Source organism: Arachis ipaensis, chromosome B7, assembly GCF_059453495.1.
Source record: "Arachis ipaensis isolate K30076 ecotype BB chromosome B7, ASM5945349v1, whole genome shotgun sequence".
Lineage (NCBI taxonomy): Eukaryota > Viridiplantae > Streptophyta > Magnoliopsida > Fabales > Fabaceae > Arachis > Arachis ipaensis.
This window is the reverse complement of record NC_142442.1, coordinates 21,880,707-21,891,915: the sequence shown is the minus strand read 5'-3', so window position 1 is coordinate 21,891,915 and position 11,209 is coordinate 21,880,707. Positions and strand designations below refer to the sequence as shown.

At 29.0% G+C, this 11,209-nt stretch overlaps 1 long non-coding RNA gene across 1 annotated transcript; it reads left to right on the top strand.

Moving 5' to 3' along the window:
* The first annotated feature begins 5,850 nt into the window (after positions 1 to 5,850).
* LOC107608562 (uncharacterized) lies at positions 5,851 to 6,688 on the top strand. The gene is made up of 2 exons (XR_001612911.3): positions 5,851 to 5,972; positions 6,345 to 6,688. It is a non-coding gene; the product is annotated as an uncharacterized LOC107608562 (long non-coding RNA).
* Positions 6,689 to 11,209: the final 4,521 nt, after the last annotated feature.

Here is an 11,209-nt window from a genome sequence, read left to right as displayed (position 1 = left end):
GATTTGGGACATGGAACATAGGCACCCTAACAGGAAAGTCCATGGAGGTGGTGGACACCATGACAAGGAGGAAGATTAACATTATGTACCTACAAGAAACAAAATGGGTTGGTGCGAAGGCTAGGGAGTTAGATACTTCTGGTTTCAAACTTTGGTATACAGGAAAGGTGAAGAATAGGAATGTGGTTGGAATAATTTTGAATAAGCAGTGGAAGAAGGACGTAGTGAATGTTAAGAGGGTGGGAGATCGGATCATCTCTATCAAACTTGTGGTGGAGGGAGGTGCTTTCCATGTGATTAGCGCCTATGCACCGCAAGTGGGTTCGGACGAACAACACAAGATAAGGTTTTGGGAGGATCTAGAGAGTTTGGTTCAAGACATACCTTTGGGAGATAAGATTTTCTTAGGAGGAGATTTAAATGGCCATATTGGGAGAGAAGTGACTGGATATGGAAATATTCACGAAGGCCATGGTTTCGGAGTGATCAATGCCGAGGGTAAAACTATTTTGGACTTTTTCTCAACCTTTGATCTTCTCATCGCAAATACATGTTTTAAAAAGAGAGACGAACATCTTATAACATATAAGAGTGGCATGACAAGCTCTCAAATTGACTTCTTCTTGTTGAGGAGAGTCGACCAGAAATTTTGCATTAATTGTAAAATTATCCCGGGAGAGAGTTTGACAACACAACATAGGGTGCTCGTCATGGATTTTTGCGTTGAGCAAAAGTTGAGGAAAAGATATCATATGAAGAACCCAAGGACGAGGTGGTGGAGGATGAAAGGTGAGGAACAAAGAAGCTTTCTAAGACGGGTAGGAGAAGAGGCAAAGTGGGATGGGAATGGAAACGCGGAAGAGATGTGGAGGGAGATGGCAAAAGTTATTAGAAGAACAGCAAAAGAAAGTTTTGGTGAATCTAAAGGAATAGGACCAAGAGACAAGGAGTCCTGGTGGTGGAATGCGAGTGTACAAGATAAGATAAAGATAAAAAGGGAGTGCTTTAAAGAGTGCTCTCTATGCCGCAACGCAAATAACTAGGAAAAATATAAGGCGGCTAAGAAAGAGACAAAAGTGGCTGTAAGTGAAGCAAGAACAAGAGTATATGAGGGTCTCTACCAGTCTTTGGGCACGAAAGAAGGAGAAAAAGGTATATATAGAATCACAAAGAGCCGTGAAAGAAGAACGAGAGATTTGGATCAAGTTAAGTGCATAAAGGATAAGGATGGAGAGGTGTTGGCTCAAGAGGAGAAGATTAATGAAAGGTGGAAGAGCTACTTCTACGAGTTATTTAATGAGGGCCAGAAGACTCTTCCGAGCCTTGGTCGGTTATGCACAAGGGAAGAAGATCAAAACTTTGACTACTATCGGGGGATCCGAGACTTCGAGGTAAAAGAGGCTCTAAGGCAGATAAAAAATGGCAGGGCAGTAGGACCTGATAATATCTCGATTGAAGTTTGGAAGGGTCTTGGAGAAAAATGCATTAACTGGTTAACCAAGCTTTTTAATGAGATTTTAAGGTCAAAGAAGATGCCTGATGAGTGGAGAAAAAGCACCTTGGTACCTATCTACAAGAATAAAGGGGATATACAAAGTTGCGAAAATTATAGAGGGATCAAGCTTATGAGTCATACCATGAAGTTATGGGAAAGGGTGATAGAACGGAGGTTGAGAAAAGAGACACAAGTAACAGAGAACCAATTTGGATTTATGCCAGGCAGATCTACCACTGAAGTGATATACCTTTTAAGAAGGATGATAGAAAGGTATCGTAGTAATAAAAGGGATCTACATATGATATTTATTGATTTGGAAAAAGCGTATGATAGAGTACCAAGGGAGGTCTTATGGAAGGTTCTAGAAAAGAGGAGAGTAAGGATCACATATATTCGTGCAATTAAAGACATGTATGATGGGGCCACAACTAGTGTGAAGACTCAAGGTGGTGTGACAGAGGAATTTCCTATTGGTATAAGATTACACCAGGGATCATCCTTAAGTCCATACCTTTTTACATTAGTCTTGGAAGTACTCACAGAGCACATCCAAGAGCCTGTGCCATGGATTCAATATAATCCTATTAGGGACAAACCAAACTTTTAACCAATCTTAATTTGGCTAGGTTTACTCTCTAGATTTTTACAATACACTAAGTGATCACCCAACTTAACAAGAGATACATCTCAAATACAAGATTTAAAACAGAAATACAATAAAAAGAAATTAGACATAAACTTTGGCTTTTCTCTCTAAGTATCTCTCTTTGCTTTTTTTTTTTCTCTATGATTTTTTTTTAATGTCTCACTTAAATGCTTTTTTCTACTGAAATGAAATAAAAAAGATAAAACTTACAAACAAAAATATTCAATGATAAACTATGAAGGAGATGATGTTGAACAACTAAAATTATAGGATGAACCAAATTCAACACTCTCATATATAACTCTCCATTTTAGCAGAATATTCTTTTGATGTAAAAATATTGTCCAAAATATTAAACAAAAACAATATATAAAAAAACTCTCAATCAAACTCAAATTTTAATGAAAATAACATACAACACTTTTAGACTATCAACCCACTAAAATTATGTTTGTCATCATCAAAATTATTATTATTATTTACTAAACTCAACAAGTTATACATAAATAAGTATTAAGATAATTATTAAGTTTTATTAAAAATATAAATAATAAAAACGTATTAAAATATTTTTAATAATATTTTTTTATGTTAATTCTTTAATTTTTTTTATTTCTCTTTCTATTTAATAATAATGGGCATAATATATAAAAATTAATTACTGACTTTTTGAAATTAAAAAATGACACTTAATTTGTAAAAAAATAAAAATAAAAAAATAACTAATATATATAAAATGAAGAGAATACTGAGTTCAAGCGTGAAATTTTACACTGATTCACTATAAAAAATATATAAGTATATAATTTTAAATTCTATATATTAACTCATTAATTTGAAATTTATCATGAAGATGCACTGATTAACCTACTATTATGACTTCTCATTTACTATTTTAGATAAAATTATTGACATTTTAAATTTAGGTGGATAACTTACTATTATGACTTCTCATTTACTATTTTAGATAAAATTATTGACATTTTAAATTTAGGTGGATAACTGATTTAATATCTTATTTAATTTTTTGTGTATATTAATATGTACAATATAAATGAAATAAATGTAGACTCAATACGTTAAATGTTAGTATATTAATACAAACAAATATTAATACACTTAAAAAAAAAAATAAAGAGTGCAGCACTATGTGAAATTAACTTCTTGTTAAAAATAAAACAAAAAACAAAAAAATTAAATAAATGATAATTTCATACTCTTAAAGTTAATTTAATTTATTTTAGAGATATAAATTAATTAGTTAATTTTATTTTTTAAAATTTTTCCCACACAAAGAATTAACAAAACATGGGATTGAATTGTAAGGAATGGCGAAAATATCTTTTCCTTCTAAATGCTTTCGACCATCTTCAATATAAATTAAAAGAGAATTGGACTATAACTAAATATACTATATTTATTGCACTATGATCAGAAAATAAAATGGACAATTTGATACTTTGTTGATATATTTCACTAAATTGTGATACATTTGGATCCTCTAAATTTTGAATTTTATTTTAGAAAATAAAGTGTAATCTCTCACCATTTATTTTATAGGTAGAACAAAAAAAAATATAAAAAAAAACCATTCAAAGATAAGAAATCACACTTTATCTTCTAAAATAAAAATTCAAAATTTAAAAAATTCAAATTCAACTATCATACTTTTAACTAAATGTGTTTTTAATAAAATATTAATTTCATAGTATGACTTTTTTCTAATTCTTTTGTGATAATACATATTTTATTTGATAAATATATTTCAATAGTTAATATTTCAATTATATTACACAATATAAATAAACTGATTATTGATTTATTACAAAATAATTGTTTCAATAAACTCAAAATATATACTTTAAAAAATTATTAATTATTATGTATTAAATCAGTTGTGAATAGATATTTTTTAATAAATCAGAATAAAAATTATTAATTACAAATCTCAACTTAATATGGTTATTTAAACGGTGAACAATTTTTTTACAATATTAAAATATATAAAACCGTGTATTCCTTATTAGAAGGCTTGGTTACAAGACTTTACTATCTCACATGCGACTCCATCACAAGTATCACTAGCCATTGTTGGGACAAGCTCTGCCAAGCTTAGTCAAGCTGCTCCCTACACAAAGAAAGAAGAGTTAGGTGTCGAATAACCATTCCACAAATGAAAATATCTTTATCTCTTTATGAAATAACATCTGTATGCTATAATCCACCTTTTTCTATTACGAGTTAAGTGAGTCGGTCCGATAAATTTGGCCAGTTTGCTATTCTAATTAGTTTGATGTACGAATTTTTCCTAATTTTAATATGTAATTTGGTCAACTCGATAAAAGCGACTTTATTATTACTAACGTTTTGCCGACATTTCCGTACGTGCATTATTATTATTATTATTATTATTATTATTATTATTATTATTATTATTATATAACCCAATAAACCAAAAACGATTTTTAGATTTTTAGTGGTTAAAGAATCCATAAAACTATAATTTGATGAGATTATATTAGTTCCCTACAATAACCATTTTTGAATCATTTTTCTAAATTAATGTGAGAGACAAAAATAAAATGACAAATAAAAAATTAAATGAAACTATTCCAGTTCACTTTATATATAAGAAATTAAGAATAGATATAATATATATAATTTAAAAATCAAATAAAGAAACCAGTATTGACAAATAAAACAAAAAGCCAAAGAAATTCTTTATTCAATCACAAGACTTTGACGGTCGCTCACAGTCTCAGCAGCCAAACGCGATTCCACTATTATAATTTATTTTATTGCAATCCTATAACAAACAGTGGTGCGTAGAGATCTAGAGATCATATTTGAAGATTTCAAAAACTATATTCCTGAATTACAAAAAAGAAATCCATGTGCCAAGGTTGATTGGCACAAATACCGAGGAAACCAGTGGCCGAGTTTGTTATTGGCAAGGGGGTCTTGGTTCCCCAATATGTTATAAAAATAATGAATAATATTTTTAGAGTTTAATTTTAATGTAAAAAGAGTTTTATATAGTTATTTAATTATATCTATTCTTTTGAATGATTATTTATATAAATAATATAAAAATAATTATTTTTATTGATATAATTTAATTGTATAATTAGATACACATAAAAAATTATTTTATATTAATATTGTATCAATGCAAAATTAAATTCATACTTTTACGTAGATAGTATTTAGTTTAGTTTATTTGGTTGAAAATTTTTACTGCGTGCAAACTTGGTTACATAATTTTGACGCTCGCATAACCTATTCACTTTATATATATATTGGCTATACATTAATCATTCACTTAATAGCTTTTCCTTTTAGATTTAGCATAATAGACTTTGGTTTTAGTTAATTACTTATTTGGTCAGTCTTGTAAATTGTAATTTTTATTCAATCTGATAATCATTTTCATTGATTCAAAAATTATTTTGATGGATAATCTATAACAACTTTAAAAAATAATGATGATAGATATTCAATCAAAGTAACTAAACTTATTAATGTGTTAAGATATTAACATAAAAATATTTTCCAAACGAATCAAAAAATAAAGTGACCAAATTCGAAGTATACTAGCAACTAGCAAAGCAAAGGAGAGAGACCCACCTAACACAATTATTGAATCTCATTGCATCGAAACTTCCAAACTACACAGTATATAATGAAAGAAAGGAAGAAGCTAAGTATAACCATTATATGCAAGTCCTCCTTGTATCTTGTCGTCACAATGAGACTCTCTTTCTTTCTTCAATGCTTGCTTTGTATCTGCCTAGCACTGCTTCTTATTCAGCCATCCATTGTTTTTGGGTAACTTTATTACTATATATATACTTAATTATAATTTAACCCGTGTACGTGCATCCATGATTAAGTTGAATTAGTATCTAATTGATCTCTTTAGTATTTTAAATGTAGTTGAGTAAGACGACTTATTTGGTATTATTTGCTATTTAGAGTTGTGTTAATTTTTGTACATTCTATTCTGAGTAATGCTATATAATTAATAAATATTATTATTTTGGATTAGCACTTTGACTAATAATATTTTACACTCATATTTATAGAAATTTATACTTAGATTTATCAAAATTTTTATACATAAATAAATACACCGTTTGTATTTACATTGATCAAAGTGTTCACTTTTCATATATATATTTTGTTTTGTTTTTGCTTTAGGGATGACGGAGAGGAACGAGGCCGTTTCAGCGATCATCCCTTAAAGTCGCCACCAAGATCACGTAGGGCCCGTTCTACCCACCCATGAATCACAAATAAAGAATGTCAAGTTACATATAACTCATTACTTTTCTGTATAGCAAGTTTTTTTTTCATTTTTATTATTCCACGGAGCTAGTTATGATACTCAAATTAATTGAGTTCCATACCACATCTAATACTATATTAGTTTGATATTATAACCATTTAGCTTCCCTTAAATAATTTGCATAGCCAATCTGCGTGTGTATGTAATATCCTTGCTTTTTCATTCGTATTTATTTATGTTATAATTCTTTGGTGCAGTATTAAGTTATTCAATTATCATTTACATCTGTACGTTAACTTATTGACTTTCTCACTCGGACACGACCATACCAAAAAAAAATCAGACATACATTACAAGCTACAATAAGCCGCTTAAACTTGAATTTACTACTCACAGTTATCTTCTATAAGGCCTAATATAACCTTTTATAATAAGAAAGGTTAGAGATCAATATTTTTATAGTAAAACAAAAATTTGGCTAATATTAATTTAAATATGAGACAAATGCAAAGCAAAAAATATTAGTCATTTAACATTTTTTTTTATATGGGTTAACTGTTAATTCGATACCTAAAATATTCAATCACTGACAAAATAGTTCCTGAAAAATATTATCTACAAAACAATCTCTGATTGATTTGAAAATACACAAAAAGAACTAAAAAATATTATATTTTAACTAACTAACAAAAAATATCATATTTAACAAACAACTTATCTATTAAATCTAAAGTATTGTAACAATATTTGAATAAATATTTAAAAGATGTACAAAAAAAATTCAAAACAAATTTTGATCTCTAAATTTTTTTTTATTTTTCAAAAAAATGTGGTCATTCATAATAAAAAATTTTAAAAATTCATTTAAAAAAATTTACCAACTTTTAAGAAAGGAAATATTTTATTTTCTAATTATGATTATAAAAATTTGTATCAAAATTTGTTTTCTAAAATTTTTTAAAATATATATTTAATATATAATTTTTTTTATCATCTTGTTAAATCTTTTGGAAGTTTATTTATCATTAACATTTTAAAAGTTAGTTTTGTCAGTTACGCAAATTTTTTTATATTATTTTGATAATTTCCTTTTTTTATATTTAAATATGACTCAGAGAGAGAGTTGGAATAATGTGTATTGTATTTTACCATTTAGATATATCGGATAAAGATCCACCAAGCATTCATTTATGAGTGTAACTCTTTCTTTGTGTGTTAGCATGTTATGTATGTTTTGGTAGCTTTGCTAGTTATGGCTAGTTATAATTGGTATGACTAGATAAAAATTTGTGTTTTATAGTGATCACAATGCGAAGGGGAGTAAATAATAAATCGTGATTTTTTTTTTCGCAATTTAGGATCGAGTTTGTATAAATGATTCAAATTAAAAAATCTAAGAAAATCATACATGAAATTATTAAAAAAAAATTTATACGTAATCAATTTCTCTATAAATATGATACATAATAAATTTAATGATTTTGTTTAATTTATATAGATAATTTTATTTAGTAGAATAAGACTTTGATATTGTTATAATATTCAAATATGACACAAAATCCTAATCAAATGCACCTATTTTGTAAGAAAGTTTTAAAATTGGTAAAGAACTGAACATTAACAACCTATTTCTAAGTAACGTGTGATGCAACATCCATTCAACAAATTAGACCTCGCCTTGTTTCCTTCACGCGCAAATTAGACCTCGCCTTGTTTACTTAATCTTGAAGACAAATAATCATATTCAAATATACATAACTTTTTATATAAGTAGATTATAATATACATATACAATGTATAATTTCTATCCCTCTTTTAAGATTATAATAATAAAAGCGAGGGAAAAATAAATAAAACTTAAACTAAAATATTATATAAGAAAAATGCAATAAAAAAACACAATAAAATAAGCTAATGAGTTATAACTCAAATGACATAGTCTTTCCATGCTCAATTAAGAGGTTGTGGGTTCGAGTTTCCTATCTTTGGTAAAAAAAAAACACAATAAAACTCTTCGTAAGTTTCTTCATCTGTTTCCTAAAAGGATAAAGCTGTAGGGGTGAGAACCTAACCATACGGTCTCATCACTGATTTTAAGAATTGTCATAAAAAAATATTTAATTAAAAAATCGTTTTCAACCTCCCGTTGTCTTATGATTTCTTTAAAAACCAATGGTTTGACCATAAAAAATGAAAACATTTTTTAAAAAAATCAGTTAATTACCCAAAAATCCAAACTTACTTTTTAAATAAAAGAATCTTAAAAGTTTTTTAACAGTATGAATGATCAACCTGTTCCAAACATTGGTTCATTAAGTCTATGCTGAACCAGTTTGATATTTAATACTTTACTAAACCACAACACAAAACAATCACGACTTTCAGCCTAAACAGCTCAATCAACATCCAATTCATCATAACCCAACCAATTTCAATCACAAACACAAGTAATGAGATTCAAACACAATCAAGAGCAGTTATGTCAAGTATAGCAATTAGCAATTAAACAAAATTATTCACATAGGCAAACCAATTACAATAGGCACACCCAAATAATGTCACATAAATGCATATGATGAATGCCTGCCCTATGGCTAATGAGCTCATTTATCGGTTATACAGCCAATCCGACATGTCCTGGTAGCTAACCATTGGACAGTCCCTTTGTGCGCGCATGGATATTATATTTGAGCTTAGAGTTTGACTCCATGGATATTATATTTGACTCCATGGTAGCTACCAGGACATGTCGGGTTGGCTGTATAACCGACAAATGAGCTCATTAGCCATAGGGCAGGCATTCATCATATGCATCTATGTGACATTGTTTGGGTTACCTATTACAATTGGTTTGCCTATGTGAATAATTCTGTTTAATTGCTAATTGCTATACTTGACGTAACTGCTCTTGATTGTGTTTGAATCTCATTATTTGTGTTTGTGACTGAAATTAGGTGGGTTGTAATGAATTGGATGTTGATTGAGCTGTTTGGGCCGAAAGCCATGATTGGTTTGTGTTGTGATTTATTAAAGTATGAAATATCAAACTGGTTCAGCATAGACTTATTGAACCTATGTTTGGAACAGGTCGCTCATTCATACTGTTAGAAAACTTTTAAGATTCTTTTATCTAAAAAGTGAGTTTGGATTTCTCAGTAATTAACTGATTTCTTTTAAAAAGGTTTGCATTTTTTATGGTCAAACCATCAGTTTTCAAAGAATTCATAAGACAACGATAATCACTAAGCTTGAAAATGATTTTTTTATTAAATATTTTCTTATGACAATTCTGAAACTCAGTAGTGAGACCGTGTGGTTAGGTTCTCACCCCGTACAACTTTATCTTTTCAGAGAACGGATGAAAAAGATTACGAAGAATTTTATTGCGTTTTTCTTATACGACATTTTAGTTTAGGTATTATTTATTTTTTGCTCGCCTTTATTATTGTAATCTTAAAAGAGGGATAAGAATTGTACGTTATATATGTATATTATATTTATAAGTTACTTATGTAAGAAGTTATGTATATTTGAATATGTTTGTTTGTTTTTAAGATTAAGTATTTTTTCGGTTTTTCAAAGAAAATAGCAATATGGTTTCAAGTCAATGGCTCATATGTTATTAAGTACATGAAGTCGTTGTAGTACTTCTTGCTATCAGAATGACGTAGTCGAAAGTGTGACATTATGATGATGAAGGTGTTATACTAAAAAAAAATTGAAGATAATTAACAACGCTATAGTTATAGTTATATTTATTTATATTATATAATATACAACACTATCCAAACAAATAACAATTGAACATGTAAAAAAACTTGATTTTCATAACATTGAATCTAAGGTTTTTCTAAATTAAGTTATTACGGAAAGATCTAAAATCAATTAGACGAAATCAAAGACAAAAAACTAAAGGTAGAAAAATTATTTGACTAACAGAAATTGGATACATTAGCAAAAAAGCCAAAAATCCAAATCCAAGACAAAGAAAATAGTTTTAAATTATAAGAAAAACTCATTGATGGTTCTAGTTGAACTTGAGAAGGGGATTGAATCAAGTTAGCTTAAAACTAAAGTTTCAAGCTCTGTTTTTGCTGTTGCTCGAGTTGCAGGAGATTATTTGAAATTATCTCATATGCAGAACATTAAAAGAGCAGAGAAGAGGAGAAAGAGGCCAGCATGTATCCTGGTTCGGATTCTCAATGCCATGAATCCTACGTCCAGTCTCCACCACAAACCATGATAGAATTTTCACTATATTTCTCAGGTTACATACACCAATACTATTGAATTACTCCCTAATTCAACTAGTATCTACCCCTAAGCTTTCTTCACCAAAGCTTAGCAACCCCAAATTGCTGTCCCAACTTGGAAGGAGAATCTAAACAGATTCAATCTCACCAAGTGCTAACCCAACTTGGCAAGGGAAACTAATCCTAGTTCATAAACCCAAATTACATCAGAAATCAGTGGCTATTTTGCATCACTCTTGCCTTTTCTCTCTTGGCTTTTGAACCTCACATAATTGCCTTTTCAAAACAAAAAATAACACAAGACAGCCATAACACAAAGATTAGAATTAAGCTTGAGTAGAAGAAAAAGATTCCAGCTCAATGTATGAGATGGTGCTCTATATGTGTGCTTTCTTTTTCTTAACTTGAAATGGTGGAGTGAAGTTTGTTATATATCTTCAACTTAGCTTCATTGTAGCTTCATCCTTTTGCTTGTCCTTGTTGCCCGTTGGAGCTGGCACAGCTAGCAAGCTGTCCTTCTTCAT